Here is a 10,401-nt window from a genome sequence, read left to right on the forward strand (position 1 = left end):
ATATGATTCCTAGTGGAAGTGAGCTATGAAATATTTTCCCGTAAAGAGTTCTGTGTTAATAAGTTTAAAATCTACTATTTCAAGATATTTCTTTTTTTTTCTTAGAGTTCTCTGTAGAAGGAGTCTAACTGATGTTTGCAGTGGTCAGCACTGTGGCCTTACACTTCCAGGGTCAAGGGTCCAATTCCTGCCTTTGAGTGAGTTGCCGTTTTTTTCCCCAGTGCTTAATGGGTTTCCTTTGGGTACTACAGTGTCCTCCCATAGTCCAAAGACATGCGGATTAGGTTAATTGGCCCGTGGCGTGTGATTGAGTGTGTGCTTGTGTGCCCTGCACTGTATTGGCACACCACCCGGTGTGGGATAGGTTTCAGGCCTACCTCGACCCTGTACAGGATACGCGGTATAGAGAATTAATGAGTGTGTGTGAGTGAGCAATACTTACTACTAGTACCGTGTGTGTGTGTGTGTGTGTGTGTGTGTGAGATCTGTGACCTAATAAAGCAACCCGGGTAATTACCTGACTCACCTGGCATTTAACTTTCTTTTTCTATGTTTTATATGAGCTTTATTCCCGACAAAGCTTTTAAAATAAAACTGAAAGCAAGAAACTGTCATCATGTCTTTATCATTCTTTGCACTAAAGTGTGTGTTGAAGTCGCTCAGTGGATTTCATGTTTTTTTGTCAAAACTGATCTGGCTTCATTATGTGGTATCTGTGTGCGAGAGTCAAGAGACTAAAAGCAAAAATCATTAAACATTTACCACTGACTCCTGGTTTAGTGTTACAGAGGCTGAAAGCTTTTCCTGCAGTCAATGAAAAATTCATCACAGTGACTAATTAATACATTTACTGACTGCTTCTGCTGCAGCTAATACTGTAAATATTAATGTTACACCTCCACCTAGTGGCCGAGTTTTATCACTGCACGTAATTATTATTTTATTCGACCAATAAGTGCGGTGTGCTTTTAAATAAGACGGGTGTGGATTTAAATCCCAAATGTTTTTTTTTTTTTTTTTTTTTTGGCGATATCCATCATAATTTAAAGATTTAAAAATGTAATTTATAATAGAACAGAGCTAAAGTAAGGAGGGACTTGTGTTGTGGTGCTGCTTGCACGTGCAGTTTTGCTGTATTTTGTATATGACTTAGCTAGTTTTGCTAATTCAAGGTGTTTTGTCTTAGCTAGTCAGTTAATTAGGTGTCTTAGTTAGTTAGTCAGTTCGTTTTTTTAAAATTATTATTAAGTATGTTGTTTATTTATGCTGTATGTATTTAGCACCTGTGTACCAAACTGTATATAGTTGAAATGACAATAAAAGCCCACTAGATTTGACTTGATATATGTCTCAGTATAAATGACTATACCATCCATGTAGGCACAGTGGCTAAGTGTTTAGCACTGTAGCCTTTTACCTCCAGGGTCCGGGTTTGATTCCCTCCTCAGATCTGTGTGCATGTTCTCCCTGTGCTTGGTGGGTTTCCTCCGGTTTCCTCCCAAAGTTTAAAGACATGCAGATTAGGCTAATTGGCGTTCCCAAATTGCCCTTGGTGTGTGTGTGTGTGTGTGTGTGTGGTTGTGCCCTGTGATGGATCGGCATCCCATCGTGGTGTACAACCCAGGAGACTTAGGGATAGGCCCCAGGCTCCCCCGCGACCCTACAGGGTAAACAGTATAGGTGAGGAGTGAGTGTCAGTATACCACGTATTATATAGATGGATTTTAAGATTAAATATTAAGTCCTTATAGCTTTTCTCTTATGTCATATGCATCATCACTGAGCTTTTGGACCCCCCCCCCCTCTTTTTTTTTTTTGCAAGAATGAAAAAAAAGTATTTTCCATAACCTCTAATATTTCACTAGACAGCCTTTAGCTTTGATTATGACACACATTCGCACCGGCATTGTTGTGACAGCCTTTTGCAATGGCGCCCTATTTATTTTCACCCACAGATGCATTAATCTTTGGCAGAGATCTTGTATTGATAACAGAAAAATCAAACCACTGTGTGAAGTCTTCTCCAGCACATCCCAAAGTCTTTTAATGGGGTTAGTCTTTCTGGACTCTGTGAAAATAATTCCTCATGCTCCCAGAACCACTATTCTGTTTGAGTCCTGGAATATGCCTGTGCATATAAAAAAAAATCCCCAAATGTGATACCCCAGTTGTTCACTACATTCAGGTCATCAGCTGACTTTATGTCCTATTGCACACATAACGTTGTTGAGTCTAGACCTGATCAACTGAAGCAACCCCAGATCATAACACTGCCTCCAGGGGCTCGTACAGTTGCCATTATACATTGATGTGGTGCTGACTGAAAGCAGACGGAGAAAAATGATGGTACACGCTTAGATTCCTGGGCCTGTATTCACAAAGCTTCTCAGAATTCTTTCAGAGAGCTCCTATCTTAGCTTAAAAAGTCCTAGCTGGGAGTCCTAGACTAAAATTGATTTAGGAAACTTCTCAGATCAGCACTAAGTAAAGAAAGTACAAAAACCTTTATCTTAGTAAGGAGGTGTGGTCGACCCCGTTGCTAGGGATGACGCAGCAATTCAAGGACTGAATTGATAAAAAATTACCTCTGACCTCTGCAAAGGTCTTGAAAAGCACTCTTTGTGAAAATAGAATATATGATTATAGAACAGTCAGTAAAATTATAATGTTTGTATATAAAGAAATTGTATACAGGCTACTTTATGCAATGTTTCAGTTATAGGCTAAATAGCTTAGATAATTAAACAGCCAAATGTATACTAAATTTAAGTGTTTACATTTATTTATCATAATGATTTTATCACTTGTAATTCATTTCAGATTAAGGGGGGGGGGGGGCTCAGCTTTTACTAATTTACATGATTGCAGGACAGTCTATGTAAGTTGCACTCTCGGAAGGTATGTAGCCAACAATCCAAGAGAGATGAAAGGAAGTAAAACGAGAAACCAAATAAGACAGAAGAGAGCTGTTTACTTTTAGCTTTACGTACATTGTTTGGACAGATATTTCTTCTTTCTGCCTTTTTGTCCTCTGCTATATAAACTCTTAAGCCTTTTAAAGTCCTCCTCTCTCTCGTAACAATTTTTACCTTAGGAGCTGTTTTTATGCATTGTGAATCATTTTTATCTTTACTAAGATTTAGTCCTAAATTTAAGAGGAAATTCTAAGAAAATGTCATAATTTTAAGAATTTCATCACTAGGCTCAACTTTGAGGCTTAAGAAGAAGAAGCTTTGTGAATACGGGCCCTGGTCAGAAGATGTGGCACATCAGGATGCAAATTTGCGATCTTTAAATCACAATCACTTTTGAAGCAGAGATTTTAAAGTAAATTCAAACTTAAGACTACTATTTGTTTATGAATTTATTGGAAAATGCGGTAAAATCTTATAAACACGAAGGAAATTGGGTGTTCTGGTGCACTCGTGAAAATGTGTAAGACCATTTTGAGTCTCTGATATCCTTTTAAACGGGCTAAAGGGAACTTGAGGCCTCTAGTCCGTCTTTAATAAAATGTTCAAATGAATTTGTGGTTCGGTTATCTTTAAACATTTGAAGTCTCATTTTGCCCTTTGTAAAATGCCGGAGAGAATCTGTAGCCTTTGCCATCCTTTATAAAATTCTTGAGTCAGTGTAATGTGTGGTATCCTTCATCAAATATTCACGAGCACCTGTACTCTTTGGTATGCTTTATAAAATGTATAAGTGAATTTAATTTGCTGTATGCCTTCTGAAATATTCATGTGCGTTTGAACTCTGGTATCCTTCACACAAGGACAGAAGGAATTTAATCTACAGTATCTTTTGGAGAGAAAAAAACTTCTTCTCCTTGGTATCTTTATGCAGAGCTGAATGAATTGATAGAGGTATGAGTTATGATGATGAAACAGAATATTAGGTTTTAAATTTATTTGTATGCATTTCTTTTTTTCAATTCAATGTCTTAGCTTTTATACACTAATGTAAAACCACAAACACAAAATTAAGGGGAACATTGGCTCCAGGGCCCACTTTTCACTCGTGTTACCATCAGTGGGAAGCTTTGCATGTTCTCTTCATGTGGATCTCCAGCAGGTTCTCTGTTTCCCTCCCCCTCCTAAAAACATGCCAGGAGGGGAACTGGCTGTCTTCAGTTGGCTTTAGGGGTGTGTGTGTGTGTGTGTGTGGTGTCAGGGTCCATTACCACTTTGACCGGGATATAATGTTGTTCCTTGAACATAAAGGAATGAAAACCTATTAAAATGAACCCTCAATAAACAAAGTAACTTAAACATGTACTTACAGTACCTGTGTGTTTATGTGTATTATCAGTATTGGCACAATTTAAGTTGTTGAAAAACTGGTTATGTGATAATGGTATTCATATACAGATATGTACAGAGTTAGCCAAAAATGTATAGGCACTTCAGAAAAAGAAAAACTTGTATAAATATTTGAATAATAAATGTATTGTTATATGTTATATATTGATATATATGATAATATTATTAATGTAATATGAATATAATATGATCTGTAGTCTCTGGGAACATGTAGGCCAGTGGTAATTAACATTTTATTTATTTCCATTTATTTCCTGGTTCTTTGTGAAAAACTAATTGCCCCTAAACCTAATAACTGTCTTTCTACCCTTGGTAGCAACAACTGCAATCGAGTGTTGGTGATACTTGGCAATAAGTCTTTCACATCACTGTAAAGCGATTTTAGTCCACTCTTTTTTTCAGCCAGATTGCAGGGTTTTTAAGTATGAACGGCCTCTTTAAGGACCTCATTCAGATTTAAGTCCGGACTTTGTCTAGGCCACTTCAAAACCTTAATTTTTTTTTTTTACCCTTTCAGTAATGGACTTGCTGATTTATTTCAGATCATTGTTCTACTGCATTAAAGCGCATAATTTATGGTTCCACCAATTATAACAAGTCGTCCAGGTCCTGAAGCTACCATGTGTGATGCCAGATGTAACGAAACACACCTTCCAAAAAGTCCACAGAATCAGTTCACAGAATGTTTGCCCAAAAGTCATGGGATTATCAAGAAATTTTTGGCAAATGTGAGATGAGCTTTTGTGTCCTTTTTGGTCAGCAGTAGCTTTCACCTTGGAACTTTCTCATAGATGCCATTTTTGCTCAGTCTCTTTCCGATTGTTGAATCATGAACACTGACCTTGACTGAGACAAGTGAGTCCTGCAGTTCTTTAGATGTCGTTCTGGGTTCTTTTATGAGCTCCGTATGAGTCGTTGTTGTGCTCTTGGTGTAATTTTGGTAGTCCGGTCACTCCTGGGAAGGTTCACCACTGTTCTGAGTTTTCTCCATTTGAGGATAATGGCTCTGACTGTGGATTGCTGGAGTCCCAAAGCCTTAGAAAAAGCTTTATAACCCTTTCCAGACTGAAACATGTCAATTACTTTGTTTCTCATCTGTTTTTTACTATTACCTGTATGTTTTAGATCTTTTTTAGATCTTTGTGTTATATTAACATTTAATATGTTTTATATATTATTATTGCATTATTTGCAGTGCCTTGCAAAAGTAAACTCTTAATCTTTTTAACATTTTGCCTCATTATAACCACAAACATAATGTATGTATCTTATTAGAATTTTATGTGATAGACTAAAACAATGTGGCACATAATTGTGAATTAGAAGCAGAATGATAATGTAAAGTATATACAGTACATAATCTTTCTTCTTTTTGGTACCTTGGTCCATCCGTGTGGCACATAAGGTGACGGATGCTTCCCACCATGGAGATATATTGGTCATTTCCTTGTAAGTTATTTAAGGGGTTATTATATTGAGGATGCAAGACAACCACCTAGTAATTAATTACAATAGTCCAGTTTGTAGATCGTAAATGCATGAACTAGATTTTCTGCATCAGATACAAAAAGAATATTCCTAAGCTTGGCAACATTTCTAAGATGGAAGAAGGCTGATTTTGTAAAGTTTTAAATACGATTTTCAAAAGACAAGTTCTTGTCTAATATGTTGCTGGTAATAATGGTACATCTTCTAAATACAAGTTGAATTGTGAGAGCTTTTGTGTACTGGTTTTTAGACCCATAATATCTCTGTCTTGTCTGAAATTAGTAATAAAAGATTATTGGTCATCCAATCTTCTAAATCTTTGACACACTCTGATTTTGATAAGATGTATAACTAGGTATTATCAGCATAGCAGTGGAAACTAATCTCATGTCTTCTAATAATCTTATCCAAAGGGAACATGTACCATATATTAAGAACAGCAAAGGTCCTAAGTCTTACCCTTGTGGGACCCCATGTTTCACTGGCATTACACTGGATAGTTCTCCATTTAGATCTACAAAATGGTATCGATCAGACAGGTAGGATTCAAACAATCTTAATGCCTGTCTTAGAATACCTATGTGATTTTGTAAGCGATCTATGAGAATATTATGATCTATAGTGTCAAATGCAGCACTAAGGTCAAATAAGACTAAAATTGAGATGCAGCCTTGGTCCGAAACTAAAAACAAGTAATTTGTGATTTTAACTACTGCAGTTTTTGTACTATGATGGGGCCTGAAATATATATACACACTGTATATACTCCTGTGGCATCTCCCTAATTAGCAAACAATCTGCATATGACATAATTGATGTAATTTTATCATTTTGTTCTAACATTGACTAGACGTGTGTGTTGTGTGAATGCGAACCTTGTGATATTCTTTGTTCGTTTTGTTGAATGTTTGTATGTATTTGTACAGTGGTGTCTTTGAAAAAATGCTCGAGCGAGTCTGAACTCTGCTGTCTTTTGTAAAATATTCACAGACATTTGATCTGTTATCTTTTGTTGAATGCTTTTGTGGATTTAATCTCTGGCATCCTTTATAAATTATTCACACACGTTTGATCTATGAAACCCTTGAAAGAACTCTCTGGTATACTTGAAAGAATATCTCTGAAAACTTTATGTCTCTGAAATCTTTTTTTTTTTAAGTCTCTGAGTGAATTGAAGATCTGTAATAGTTTCTAACCCTTGTCCTCACATTTTTTGTTATTTAAAAATGAATTACAGCTGAATTTGCATTCCCTGCTCTTGTATGTTCAATAGGATAAATTATTGAACCTGTGTTCCACTGTGAAATATTTACACAGATCTGAATGCTTTGGTGTTCTCTGACTCTGCTTTAAAGATGTAGAATAGTTTCCTCTTGTGTAATACAGTATGGCCACTTTATTAGGTACACATACCTTGCTTCTACTGTACATGCATTTTTAACAGATTTATCATTCACAAGCACTTGGTATGTGTTCACCGTTACTCTAAATCTATCCATCCATACATCACTGAACTGCTAACCAGGTGTCGTATTTACAGTCAGTTCTTTCCATAGTTGTGACTTCTTATTGTCCACTTTATTAGACACACCTACCTTGTTGTTACACAGTTCGATAGTGAGCTTGGGTGGAGTTTTGCATTTTCTCCACTTCTTCATGTCATTTCCTGCAGGTCCCCTTATTTCTTTTCATTGTCCAGAAACATGAAGGTAGGGATAAACTACCCCCTTTGTGTTAATGAGTGTGTAGCCTTTTTTAGGATTGCCGTCTCATCCGAGATTAATTGCCCTGCCTTCATGGCACCCAGCGTTCCCGGGTCTGATTCCGGATCCACCATGACCCTGACCAGGATAAATCAGTTACTGAAGATGAATGAATGAAAATTAGTAATGAATTATTTATCAGAGAGGGTGCTGGTAAGGGGGAAGAAGATCAGTGACTGGGTGCTGTGATGCTGCCTAATGCAAAGTACAGATCTTGTTACTACTTTAAAGCTGATTCATTTATAATAATGTTGTGGAACTGTTGTAAGAAAAACTAGTTCATGTTATATTACTGACATTACATTGCACTCACTCCTTTACCAATTTTTTTAAACTAAATATTACAAAATTAATATACTGTAAAAAAACAGCATTTTTTAAAAAAGAACTTAAAAATCTCAGTTTAATATATATACAGTATATTATATCAATATATATACAGTATATTATATCGATATATATATATATATATATATATATATATAATATGGATATATTTTTCATATTCGTGCTTTAATTTTTTCTTCTTCTTTTTAAAATAACAGCATGTTTTTTTAAAACCCATTTTATTGTTACATTTAGATGATGTGGCTCGCCTCTGTGAAAGTCTCTGTGAAATGTTACTATAGAAACTAAACAGAACAACAGCTGGCTCTGGCACAGCTGCTATTATAGAACATAAACCCTCTTTCGACAATTACATTTCCAAATTCACCATCGAATTGATATAATAATATTTAAAGACAGAAATATTTTGAACCAGTTTTTACTTTACATATTTCATGTATTTGCACTTGAGTAGTTTTATCATAGGACACTTTTTGGGATTACTCCACTACATTCTACAGGAAGTATAAATATCTATAATTTCTACTTCACTACCTTTCTGCATAGGATTGCGTTACATAACCTGGTGTATATTTTAAGTAGTATATTTTAAGCAGGAATATCGCCACCTGCTGATTAGTATGCATAATTGTATGTATTGCCTTCTCTCTGTGAAACGCTTAATCATGTAGCAGGTGTTTGGAATCAGAAGCGGATTTAGTTGTAGCCTGTGATGATAATAGTATGTTCACAAGTGTATTTACTCACCTGCCTTCACATGACACAGAACACATTTGGGATGAGAAAAAAAAAAGCTAACAGCATATTGATTCAAGACCTTAAAAGTGTAGGCAATACAGTACCTTAGCTAAAGTATTTTAGTTTTGGTCACTTTCATTATTTAGTTTTATACATACTATAGTAGAGCTCTGGTCTTACAGTATATATCAATATATGATATATATTGTGTGGCATGTTTCCACAGTAGCACAGCAAACGGTAGGGTTTAAATCATAGCATGGTCAATATGTGTAGCACCATGGTACTGTAGGTGTATATTATGTTAAAATGTTGAACTTGTATGTGCCTAAAATATAGATATTATATAAATAATCAGATATTAGTTTTTAATATAGTACCATGTTTTCCATTTGTACAGTATATAATCACCAGTAAACCCATCTAAGTAAATGTAATATAGTTCTTTAAAAAATGATTCAAAATTTCCGTTCCGTTTATATTATATATAAATATAAAAACTAAAACAAGAAAAAACAAAACTAAAACAAAAAATCCCAAATGAACTGGCAGTGTTTAATTTGGACTCTCTGGTATCTCTGTAGGGATGCAGTAAAGACAAGGACAGGACAGAGCGGAGAGGTACAAGGACAGAGAAGTGACAAGGGGAGCTTCGCCCAGAAGAGCCGACAGTACAGAACAGCAAAAGCCTGTAGACAGGGCTGCTAAATTTTACACCCTCAATATTACTTCTTCATTATTTATTATTACTTTTTATTATTATGAAGAGTTTGATGAAGCTAGCTATGATTTTGTTAAGATAAAACCAATGCTACCAGGTGATGCTTTGCAGTGAGTGTTTAATCTTCTTGTGTTGGCGTGAGAATTCTGAGTGTCTCTACAAATTTTAGTTATGTTCTTTTTTTTTTATTTAATTCAAGAGATTTTTCTTGTCTTAACTTTTGAGATCAAATATTATATATATATATATATATATACATATATATATATATATATATATATATAACTTTTTACTTTAAAGCACTTTTGAGAATTTATTGTGGAGCGATTTGTTTAGAAACAGGCTGTCCATCTACTGTCACAGCAAATTGGGCTGCACAGAAATATACATATAAAACATTTCTATGTATATTTATCACATTTGGTAATGAGATTTTGGTGGAGAGTAAATGAAACCGATTGCACTAATGCGTCAAACACAAAACACAGTCAAACAGTAAAGAACGAAGTAAGAAAGGCAGGACAGAGAGAGAAAGAGAGAGAGAGAGAGAGAGAGAGAGAGAGAGAGAGGTGGAACACTGGAGGGTTGTGTGAACGCTGTTACAACATCAGACAGGTACTGGAACACCACAGCACAGAGAGAGAGACGAGTATTAGGAAAAATGATTTAATATCGGAGACAGAAGCAAAAAACTGCATCACACAAGAACGTACATTTACAAAAATAAGTCTGACTGTTTCAGCTACACAGTTAGGTTAACAGCGAAGGACAGAGAAACCAGAAAAATCTAAACAGCTAAAAGCAAATAAGTCCTCAAATTACTTGTTTTTATCTCTTTGTCAAACTAATACATTTATCCACTGAAGGGGACTAAATACTTCTAAATCGTCTAAATCGTCTTATCATGGAGACTGCACAATATACTGAACAAAATGAAACTTACCGCCTTCGTAAAGACTCTTTGAAAAAGACAAACTTGTTTTTTTTTTTTTTTCATTTTTTGTTGTTGTAAGTATTTGTA

The sequence above is a fragment of the Clarias gariepinus genome, chromosome 12, assembly GCF_024256425.1.
Source record: "Clarias gariepinus isolate MV-2021 ecotype Netherlands chromosome 12, CGAR_prim_01v2, whole genome shotgun sequence".
NCBI classification, from domain to species: domain Eukaryota; kingdom Metazoa; phylum Chordata; class Actinopteri; order Siluriformes; family Clariidae; genus Clarias; species Clarias gariepinus.